The sequence below is a fragment of the Haliotis rubra genome, unplaced genomic scaffold (genome assembly GCF_003918875.1).
Source record: "Haliotis rubra isolate DU_JTF1 unplaced genomic scaffold, ASM391887v1 Scf850, whole genome shotgun sequence".
Taxonomy (NCBI): Eukaryota; Metazoa; Mollusca; class Gastropoda; order Lepetellida; family Haliotidae; genus Haliotis; species Haliotis rubra.
The window spans coordinates 72,527-85,454 of record NW_025767580.1 but is presented as its reverse complement, the minus strand read 5'-3'; the positions used below and the strand labels follow the sequence as shown (position 1 = coordinate 85,454).

At 38.9% G+C, this 12,928-nt stretch overlaps 1 pseudogene; it reads right to left on the bottom strand.

Annotated features, from left to right (window-relative positions):
* The window catches only part of LOC124262734, a 37,507-nt pseudogene extending 25,679 nt beyond the window's left edge, over positions 1–11,828 (bottom strand).
* Between the last annotated feature and the right edge of the window lie 1,100 nt (positions 11,829–12,928).

Below are 12,928 nucleotides of genomic sequence, written 5' to 3'. Positions count from 1 at the left end.
GGCATCAAAGGGTGGTCTCTTGACGTGACCTATCTTTGATCACCTAGAGAATCCACTGACTGGTCGTCATGATCTTCCATGGCCTCAAAGGGGGGTCTCTTGACGTGACCTATCTTTGATCACCTAGAGAATCCACTGGTTGGTCATCGTGATCTTCCATGGCATCAAAGGGGGGTCTCTTGACGTGACCTATCTTTGATCACCTAGAGAATCCACTGGCTGGTCGTCATGATCTTCCATGGCATCAAAGGGTGGTCTCTTGATGGGACCTCTCTTTGATGACCTAGAGAATCCACTGGTCGGTCGTCATGATGTTCCAATTTTCTGTAAAAAGTGATAAACGGATGCCCACTTGACCCTGGAATACATTCACCAGAGACTGGTATCTATCTTCAATATGAAGTATGTGTCCTAGCTATTGCTGTCGGGCAGATGACTGGGAACTCATGTTGACTTAAGTCCGAGCTTGCCATCTTGCCGTACCCTCTGGCTGACATCTTGGGCTTAGTCCTAGTGTCCTTCGAAGGATCTACACCCCAAAACTCCGAGGGCCCTTGGCAGAGGGATTGCTCTGCAGGAACCTCAAGTGCGAAGGGGAAACTCAAGTTAAACTTCTTATCCTCTTCTTAACACTAAATGTCTGATCGTCAAGTGGCTGAGAGATACCATTAAGTGTAGCCGATGGAGATGATGATCCCTTTGTAAGAGCATGAACTGTGCAGAGAGGTTCACCAACGGTCTGTGAGTCAAACATTGCCTTGGCCATGCTAGGCAACCCCCCAAAATATGTCAATTTCCGGTAACCCGACCGACCCTATCCTAACCCAACCGACCCTAAATCTATTTTTAACCAAGTCAAAATCATGCATTTCAACTCATCTTTTTCAACCAAATCGAGTATGATATTTTCATGTTTTTCAGTGTATGTAGGGCTAAAATGGATTGCACTGAATGGGCACAATGGGCTCTCACTGACAAAACCGGCAAATAAATAACATTAATAATGATTTGGTATAGAAATCTATCAATGTTTCATCACTACACATTGTGAAAACATGATATGGTATCCTTCTCAGGTGCCCACCTGGTACTACTAAAAAAAAAAGTAAAAAAAAAGATAAAACCGACCCACCTACCCTATTTTTAAAAAGCATGTAATAGGAAATGGGCATACATATCTTGGGGGGTCCCTATCTAACTACCCGTGTACCATTTGGGATTTGTCGCCGGCAATCTCCGACTTCACAGAGGACAGGTCTTCAGCTGCATCAGCCTCTGTGAAGCATGTTTCTCACATCAGAAATATACCAATAGTTGAGCCCTTGAATGATGTTTATCAATCATACAAACTTTTTTACAGCAAATCACTGGAAATGCCTGTCCAGTGACGGAGATTTCAACAGTAACTCTCTGTTGTCATCTGTATATGAGTCTTTACATGTAATGCAGAGCATCCCAGATGATCCGGATACTTCAAAGAGTTGATGCCTTGGTTCACGTCCATAAGTATCATGGGTTGAAATGAAGACTGCTAGCTTAAGTTTCCATATGGTCTTAAATAATGGAGCTTCAGGACTTTGAATCGCATATTCTTCATGATCTGTCATTGGCGGTATAGAGTCAGGAAACAAAACTTCCAGGGCTGCGACCTTATTGGCGAAGGACTGTACCTGGCTGAGTTGAATTTCGAGGGTTTAAGTGATAGCTCCAATTCCTCTAATACAATATGATCGGCAGCATCTTAAGTCAGGATATCAGTAGAAGTCAGTGTACAATCCGAGCTAGTGTGCATCCCCTACTGGTCGCCGCACTGAGAACAGACTCTATGGTCTGAGTTGAAATGAGTGCTCCTGTGATCTGTAAGCTCTGTGTGTCCTGTGCGGTCTATAAAGTGTCAACAAATCAGAATTGGATTACACTATCTTGTAATGAAACATGTTCTTTGCATATCTGACTTTTTTTAATGTAGTTTATTAATTTTACTCAAAATGTCATTCAATAATAACTGTGGTGAAATCATGTGGTCCACTGATACCTATAACTCGGTCCGAATTATTCACAGCAGTCGCAATCATATTGCATCTACACATGCCTCGGAATGAAGTGTAGTTGATAGAAAATAGATGTGTACATATATATTTGTTTTCACTAATTGTGATATTTGTTGTAGCTGGACGATCAAACATCTCAACATACTGTTGACAGGTCAGACTGTCCCATGCATATAAACTATCCGGTAATACACCAAAGTGCTGTCGCACAAGCTTAGTTATGATTATAAATATTTTACATTTATAGAAGAAAACCTGCAATTAAAATTACACAATTCTGTAATGTTTCTCTTGGTAAAATAATAGTTTCAGATACTATATTTTTCCAATCACTGCTTCAGAATTCATTTCGGTATATCATTGGTTTTAACTGAATCACAGGTAGATCGCGGGGGAATGTGTCCACAGCTGATTGCTTATGATTTCCGGCCATGGGGACAAAACAAATACACACAGTAATCTTAATCCCTGCATATAATACTATGCCTAGCAAAACAAAATTAAAACTAAAAAGGTAAATAATCTTGTCTAGTGATATTTAATTGCAAATTTGAGGTCTTCACTGACAAAGTCGTTTTCTCTTGCCGAGCACTGGAGTTTGCCTTAGGCTAATCACAATGGCAACTGTAGTTTTTTCTTGAAATTAACCAGCAGGTAAGTAGCCCTCTAGTACCTGCTCACCATTTTTATCTGTTCTAATATTGTGTTGTTCTTATAGGCACAGGCATCCAAGGTTTAGTAGATTTCAATAGTTTACTGTATGTTTCTAATGTGACTGTTATTATTATTGGTATTTTTGCTAGATTAAAGTGATTGCACAAGGTGATGTTTGATGTGAACAAACTCAAACTCACTTTAACAAAATGGAGTAGGAATGTCTGCCACAAGTTGAAGCTGATTTCATCAGAAGTTCGTAGGCTGCTACATGACACTCACATCACAAACACATTTTGTGTATACTTCTATCAGTTGTTATTGCTCATACATGACACATCACAAACACATATTGTGCATGCTTCTATCAGTTGTTATTGCTCATACATGACACATCACAAACACATATTGTGCATGCTTCTATCAGTTGTTATTGCTCATACATGACACATCACAAACACATATTGTGCATGCTTCTATCAGTTGTTATTGCTCATACATGACACATCACAAACACATATTGTGCATGCTTCTATCAGTTGTTATTGCTCATACATGACACATCACAAACACATATTGTGCATGCTTCTATCAGTTGTTATTGCTCATACATGACACATCACAAACACATATTGTGCATGCTTCTATCAGTTGTTATTGCTCATACATGACACATCACAAACACATATTGTGCATGCTTCTATCAGTTGTTATTGCTCATACATGACACATCACAAACACATATTGTGCATGCTTCTATCAGTTGTTATTGCTCATACATGACACATCACAAACACATATTGTGCATGCTTCTATCAGTTGTTATTGCTCATACATGACACATCACAAACAGATATTGTGCATGCTTCTATCAGTTGTTATTGCTCATACATGACACATCACAAACACATATTGTGCATGCTTCTATCAGTTGTTATTGCTCATACATGACACATCACAAACACATATTGTGCATGCTTCTATCAGTTGTTATAAGCTCATACATGACACATCACAAACACATATTGTGCATGCTTCTATCAGTTGTTATTGCTCATACATGACACATCACAAACACATATTGTGCATGCTTCTATCAGTTGTTATTGCTCATACATGACACATCACAAACACATATTGTGCATGCTTCTATCAGTTGTTATTGCTCATACATGACACATCACAAACACATATTGTGCATGCTTCTATCAGTTGTTATTGCTCATACATGACACATCACAAACAGATATTGTGCATGCTTCTATCAGTTGTTATTGCTCATACATGACACATCACAAAGCACATATTGTGCATGCTTCTATCAGTTGTTATTGCTCATACATGACACATCACAAACACATATTGTGCATGCTTCTATCAGTTGTTATTGCTCATACATGACACATCACAAACAGATATTGTGCATGCTTCTATCAGTTGTTATTGCTCATACATGACACATCACAAACACATATTGTGCATGCTTCTATCAGTTGTTATTGCTCATACATGACACATCACAAACACATATTGTGCATGCTTCTATCAGTTGTTATTGCTCATACATGACACATCACAAACACATATTGTGCATGCTTCTATCAGTTGTTATTGCTCATACATGACACATCACAAACACATATTGTGTATACTTCTATCAGTTGTTATAGCTCATACATGACACATCACAAACACATATTGTGCATGCTTCTATCAGTTGTTATTGCTCATACATGACACATCACAAACACATATTGTGCATGCTTCTATCAGTTGTTATTGCTCATACATGACACATCACAAACACATTTTGTGTATACTTCTATCAGTTGTTATTGCTCATACATGACACATCACAAACACATATTGTGCATGCTTCTATCAGTTGTTATTGCTCATACATGACACATCACAACACATATTGTGCATGCTTCTATCAGTTGTTATTGCTCATACATGACACATCACAAACACATATTGTGCATGCTTCTATCAGTTGTTATTGCTCATACATGACATCCACAAACACATATTGTGCATGCTTCTATCAGTTGTTATTGCTCATACATGACACATCACAAGCACATATTGTGCATGCTTCTATCAGTTGTTATTGCTCATACATGACACATCACAAACATTGTATTGTGCATGCTTCTATCAGTTGTTATTGCTCATACATGACACATCACAAACACATATTGTGCATGCTTCTATCAGTTGTTATTGCTCATACATGACACATCACAAACACATATTGTGCATGCTTCTATCAGTTGTTATAAGCTCATACATGACACATCACAAACAGATATTGTGCATGCTTCTATCAGTTGTTATTGCTCATACATGACACATCACAAACACATATTGTGCATGCTTCTATCAGTTGTTATTGCTCATACATGACACATCACAAACACATATTGTGCATGCTTCTATCAGTTGTTATTGCTCATACATGACACATCACAAACACATATTGTGCATGCTTCTATCAGTTGTTATTGCTCATACATGACACATCACAAACACATATTGTGCATGCTTCTATCAGTTGTTATTGCTCATACATGACACATCACAAACACATATTGTGCATGCTTCTATCAGTTGTTATTGCTCATACATGACACATCACAAACACATATTGTGCATGCTTCTATCAGTTGTTATTGCTCATACATGACACATCACAAACAGATATTGTGCATGCTTCTATCAGTTGTTATTGCTCATACATGACACATCACAAACACATATTGTGCATGCTTCTATCAGTTGTTATTGCTCATACATGACACATCACAAACACATATTGTGCATGCTTCTATCAGTTGTTATTGCTCATACATGACACATCACAAACAGATATTGTGCATGCTTCTATCAGTTGTTATTGCTCATACATGACACATCACAAAGCACATATTGTGCATGCTTCTATCAGTTGTTATTGCTCATACATGACGCATCACAAACAGATATTGTGCATGCTTCTATCAGTTGTTATTGCTCATACATGACACATCACAAACAGATATTGTGCATGCTTCTATCAGTTGTTATTGCTCATACATGACACATCACAAACACATATTGTGCATGCTTCTATCAGTTGTTATTGCTCATACATGACACATCACAAGCACATATTGTGCATGCTTCTATCAGTTGTTATTGCTCATACATGACACATCACAAACACATATTGTGCATGCTTCTATCAGTTGTTATTGCTCATACATGACACATCACAAACACATATTGTGCATGCTTCTATCAGTTGTTATTGCTCATACATGACACATCACAAACACATATTGTGCATGCTTCTATCAGTTGTTATTGCTCATACATGACACATCACAAACACATATTAGCATGCTTCTATCAGTTGTTATTGCTCATACATGACACATCACAAACACATATTGTGCATGCTTCTATCAGTTGTTATTGCTCATACATGACACTAAACAAACACATATTGTGCATGCTTCTATCAGTTGTTATTGCTCATACATGACACATCACAAACACATATTGTGCATGCTTCTATCAGTTGTTATAAGCTCATACATGACACATCACAAACAGATATTGTGCATGCTTCTATCAGTTGTTATTGCTCATACATGACACATCACAAACACATATTGTGCATGCTTCTATCAGTTGTTATTATAATAATAATAATAAATGTGAACTTATAATCGCCTTTTCCATGCACAAGGCCCATGCTCAAAGCTAACAAAGTGAGTGGATAATAATACATATATACAATAAAGGGACTAGTTGCTAGTCATAATGCAGTGAAACAGGTGAGAGTCTTGAGAAGTCGTTTGAAGGAATAAAAGTCAACTGCTGATTTAATGGTGATAGGGAGAGAGTTCCAGAGTAGAGGGGCAGAGCAGACAAAGGATTTCCTTCCAAAAGTTTGCAGTTTGAACCGAGGCACAGAGAGTAGGTTCAGATTCTGAGAACGAGAGGACTGTCTTTCTGGAGTGTGCGGGGTAAAGGAGTTCCTTCAGGTATTCTGGGCCTATGCCATTGAGGCATTTGTAGACAAAACACAATATTTTAAAGTCAATTCTTGATTTAACAGGCAGCCAGTGGAGGTTTTTCATGACAGGTGTTATGTGTGGCGCTTTGAAGTTCTGCTTATGATTCGGAGGCTGTATTTTGGACATTTTGCAATTTTGATAGCAGCTTCTGAGAGAAATACCAAAAGGAGGCTATTGCAGTAATCAATTCTTGATATAACAAGTCCCTGGACCAGACCGTGTGCTGCATCACGACTGATGAGATGGCGTATTCTGCCAATGGCTGCGTAGATGAAAGAAGCATATTCTGCAGAGTTGATTTACATGAGTGTCCATCGCCAGGTGTGAGTCAAGTGTAACTCCAAGGTCTTTAACAGAGTCGACAGCTTGTATCTCTGCATCTGCTACCAGAACAGTTTTGGTGGTAATTTGTTTTTGCATTTGCCTGGATCAATAACCATCACCTCAGTTTTGTCATCATTTAACTTTAGCAAGTTGTTTGTCATCCATGACTTAACATCTTTAGTACAGTCTGTTATTTTATGAAGACCAGTGTGAAAGTCCTTGGGAATTGAGTTTTCTGAAGTTGAGTGTCATCTGCAAACAAATGATGGGAAATGCCATGTTTGTCAATTACGTCCTGCAACATCGGTCGTGTATGCTATGAAAAGAAGCGGACCCAGTACCGATCCCTGGGGTACACCACAGTGGACCAAGGAGGTTTGTGATTTGATATTGTCTAACAGGACAGTCTGACTTCTGCTTTCGAGATAAGATTGTAACCAGATGAGGGTACCCCATGGATTCAAATTGGCCCTTGAGTCTTTCCAGAAGGAGTTGGTGGTCGATTGTATCGAAGGCAGCAGAGAGGTCAAGCAAGATAAGAGTAGCTAGTTTGCCTTCATCAACAGCTGTAAAGTAAAGTCGTTGGAGACTCTGAGGAGGGCTGACTTCGGTGCTATGATTTGATCTGTAAGCGCGACTGGAATTTATCCAAAAGTGAAAAGGCAGAGAAATGATCCCTGAGTCGAATATTGACTGCTCTCTCAAGTATCTTTGATATAAAACTTCAGGTTAGAGACTGGTCGAAAGTTTTAAGCAAGTTTGGATCTAGGTTATCCTTCTTTAACAGGGGATGACAGTGGCATGTTTGAAAGAATCTGGGAAGACACCACTTATCAAACTACTGTTCACCATCTTTGTGATAACTGGGAGCAGCAAATCCAGGAATTCTTTTACCAGCGATGTGGGAATCGGGTCCAAGTGACAAGTGGTGGAGGCTTGGATCCAGAAATGATCTTCTTGATGTCGTTTTCAGAAAATGGATGAAACTCAATAGTGGTATACCAGAAAACTGTGTATCAGTAGAATTATCAAACTGGAGCCTAGTACCTTTCAGTGTTGAATGAATTTTGTCAATCTTGGCTCGAAAAAAGTCATTAAAGGAGTCAGGAAGTTCATCAAAGGTGGAGTTGAGGGTAGGATTGGATCATGCTTTTTTCCCAAGAAGGCCATTTATAAATTTATGCATTTTTCCTAGGATTATTTTTAATATCCTCGATAGTGGACAGGCAATAGTTCTTCTTAGCATGGGCTATGTGTTTAATCATGCTATTCCTGCGCTGACAATACATCTGACGATGAACTTCTAGTCGGTGTCTTACGCCAAAGTCTTTCAGATTTACGTTTCTGAATTTTAAGCCCAATGGACTTCATCATCATACCAGGGAGAATTTGACGCTTTAACAACAGTCTTGCTAACAGCAGGAGCGTGCTTGTCTAGGATTGCAGAGAGCATTATCCTGATAGAGATCTGCTAGAGCCTCAATGTTGTCTGGGGGTTCACACACCAGGCTTGACTTGGCAAGATCGGCCCTGAACAGGTCCTTATTGATTAGTTTATAATTTTACGACAAGTTATTGTTTTGATGACATTTCCTGGTTTAGAAAGTTTTAACTGGGCGTGAACCAAGAAGTGATCAGACATCTGACAATCCGCATACCATCACATCATTGACAATACATTGCTCATACATGACACATCACAAACACATATTGTGCATGCTTCTATCAGTTGTTATTGCTCATACATGACACATCACAAACAGATATTGTGCATGCTTCTATCAGTTGTTATTGCTCATACATGACACATCACAAACACATATTGTGCATGCTTCTATCAGTTGTTATTGCTCATACATGACACATCACAAACACATATTGTGCATGCTTCTATCAGTTGTTATTGCTCATACATGACACATCACAAACACATATTGTGCATGCTTCTATCAGTTGTTATTGCTCATACATGACACATCACAAACACATATTGCGATGCTTCTATCAGTTGTTATTGCTCATACATGACACATCACAAACACATATTGTGCATGCTTCTATCAGTTGTTATTGCTCATACATGACACATCACAAACACATATTGTGCATGCTTCTATCAGTTGTTATTGCTCATACATGACACATCACAAGCACATATTGTGCATGCTTCTATCAGTTGTTATTGCTCATACATGACACATCACAAACACATATTGTGCATGCTTCTATCAGTTGTTATTGCTCATACATGACACATCACAAACACATATTGCGCATGCTTCTATCAGTTGTTATTGCTCATACATGACACATCACAAACATATATTGTGCATGCTTCTATCAGTTGTTATTGCTCATACATGACACATCACAAACACATATTGTGCATGTTTCTATCAGTTGTTATAGCTCATACATGACACATCACAAACACATATTGTGCATGCTTCTATCAGTTGTTATTGCTCATACATGACACATCACAAACACATATTGTGCATGCTTCTATCAGTTGTTATTGCTCATACATGACACATCACAAACACATATTGTGCATGCTTCTATCAGTTGTTATTGCTCATACATGACACATCACAAACACATATTGTGCATGCTTCTATCAGTTGTTATTGCTCATACATGACACATCACAAACACATATTGTGCATGCTTCTATCAGTTGTTATTGCTCATACATGACACATCACAAACACATATTGTGCATGTTTCTATCAGTTGTTATAGCTCATACATGACACATCACAAACACATATTGTGCATGCTTCTATCAGTTGTTATTGCTCATACATGACACATCACAAACACATATTGTGCATGCTTCTATCAGTTGTTATTGCTCATACATGACACATCACAAACAGATATTGTGCATGCTTCTATCAGTTGTTATTGCTCATACATGACACATCACAAACACATATTGTGCATGCTTCTATCAGTTGTTATTGCTCATACATGACACATCACAAACACATATTGTGCATGCTTCTATCAGTTGTTATTGCTCATACATGACACATCACAAGCACATATTGCGCATGTTTCTATCAGTTGTTATTGCTCATACATGACACATCACAAACACATATTGCGCATGCTTCTATCAGTTGTTATTGCTCATACATGACACATCACAAGCACATATTGTGCATGCTTCTATCAGTTGTTATTGCTCATACATGACACATCACAAACAGATATTGTGCATGCTTCTATCAGTTGTTATTGCTCATACATGACACATCACAAACACATATTGTGCATGCTTCTATCAGTTGTTATTGCTCATACATGACACATCACAAACAGATATTGTGCATGCTTCTATCAGTTGTTATTGCTCATACATGACACATCACAAACAGATATTGTGCATGCTTCTATCAGTTGTTATTGCTCATACATGACACATCACAAACACATATTGTGCATGCTTCTATCAGTTGTTATTGCTCATACATGACACATCACAAACACATATTGTGCATGCTTCTATCAGTTGTTATTGCTCATACATGACACATCACAAGCACATATTGTGCATGCTTCTATCAGTTGTTATTGCTCATACATGACACATCACAAACACATATTGTGCATGCTTCTATCAGTTGTTATTGCTCATACATGACACATCACAAACAGATATTGTGCATGCTTCTATCAGTTGTTATTGCTCATACATGACACATCACAAACACATATTGTGCATGCTTCTATCAGTTGTTATTGCTCATACATGACACATCACAAACAGATATTGTGCATGCTTCTATCAGTTGTTATTGCTCATACATGACACATCACAAACAGATATTGTGTATACTTCTATCAGTTGTTATTGCTCATACATGACACATCACAAACAGATATTGTGCATGCTTCTATCAGTTGTTATTGCTCATACATGACACATCACAAACACATATTGTGCATGCTTCTATCAGTTGTTATTGCTCATACATGACACATCACAAACACATATTGTGCATGCTTCTATCAGTTGTTATTGCTCATACATGACACATCACAAACAGATATTGTGCATGCTTCTATCAGTTGTTATTGCTCATATTACCTTCATTAGTTTATCAAGACAAGGAGCTACATATGGCAGACTCACCTGTTACATGGAACACGGACTTAAACCCTAACCCAAAGCGTCCAACTTTGAGTGGTTCCTCCTCCTTTACACTGTTGTGTAACATCTTGATTCCACACCAGTCCTTTTCTGTGAACAAGGCATTGTTGTACACACATAGGGCTGGGGCCTGAAACACAGTACAGTAGAGTACTTGTGAACATTTGGGGCTTAAAACACAGCACAGTAGATTACTTGTGAACATTTGGGCCTGAAACAAGGCACAGATCATATACACGGCTGGGGCCTGAAACAAGACATAGATCATATACATGGCTGGGGCCTGAAACAAGGCATAGATCATATACACGGCTGGGGCCTGAAACAAGGCATAGATCATATACACGGCTGGGGCCTGAAACGTAGCATCGTACATTACTTGTGATCATTTGGGGCCTAAAACACAGCACAATACAGTACTTGTGAACATTTTGGGGCCTAAAACACAGCACAGTAGATTACTTGTGAAAATTTGGGCCTGAAACAAGGCATAGATCATATACACGGCTGGGGCCTGACTGACTGAGTTTGGTTTTATGCCGCTTTTAGCAATATTCCAGCAATATCGCGGCGGGGGACACCAGAAATGGGCTTCACTCATTGTACCCATGTGGGGATTCGAACCCGGGTCTTTGGCGTGACGAGCCAACGCTTTAACCACTAGACTACCCCACCGCCCGACTGGGGCCTGAAACAAGGCATAGATCATATACACGGCTGGGGCCTGAAACAAGGCATAGATCATATACACGGCTGGGGCCTGAAACAAGGCATAGATTATATACACGGCTGGGGCCTGAAACGTAGCATAGTACATACATACGGTTGGGGCCTGAAACGTAGCATCGTACATTACTTGTGAACAAGGCAGCAGTTCACATACACAGTTTTTATGCCACTTTTTGTCATGTCCCAGCAATATATCATCCATGGACACCAGAAATAGGTTTCACACATTGTACCCATGTGGGGAATCAAATCTGGGCCTTTGGCATGACACTTTTATGAAACATGTAATTTTTTAAGTAAAATTGATATGTTATACTTATCCTGACTCATGATCTTTTGCTTATCTCCCTTTCCCTTTCGATTGGTAGTGGAACACTTGAATCCCTTGAAGTTCCCGAAGCAGATGTATAAATACTCACACACGAGTTACATCCCTTGCCCTTTGAACCCGTGTAAACGTACCATGTGACGTGCCAATACTTGTCACTCTCTCCTTATATTTCGCCCATGCACTTGGATCTGCTGTGAAATCTCAAGTGTCTTCAACGGGGAGGTTGGGAGGGCTTGTTCGTCATGAGTCAGGATAAGTATAAAATATCAAATTCTACTTCAAAACTTACATATTTTTCCTTATCCTGACTCATGATCTTTTGCTTATAGAATCCGTCGGAATAGGTGGTGGGTCAAGCCACTGGATTCAACAGCTGTCCTTAGATACGTCCTGTATCCCCCCCATGGGAACTGCGAACGGCATTTCCTTGGTCCTATTCTTCCAACATGCGTAGTAACTCGGGGGACCACTCCTTGTCTTACTTCAATCTCAGACAAGTTGAATCATGTTGATTCGTGTGGTTATAGATAAACTAGTATTCTCCTGTACTAGATATGTTATAACAACCCATAGATTATGATAAGGTCTTTATCATAAATGAGTTGCGATC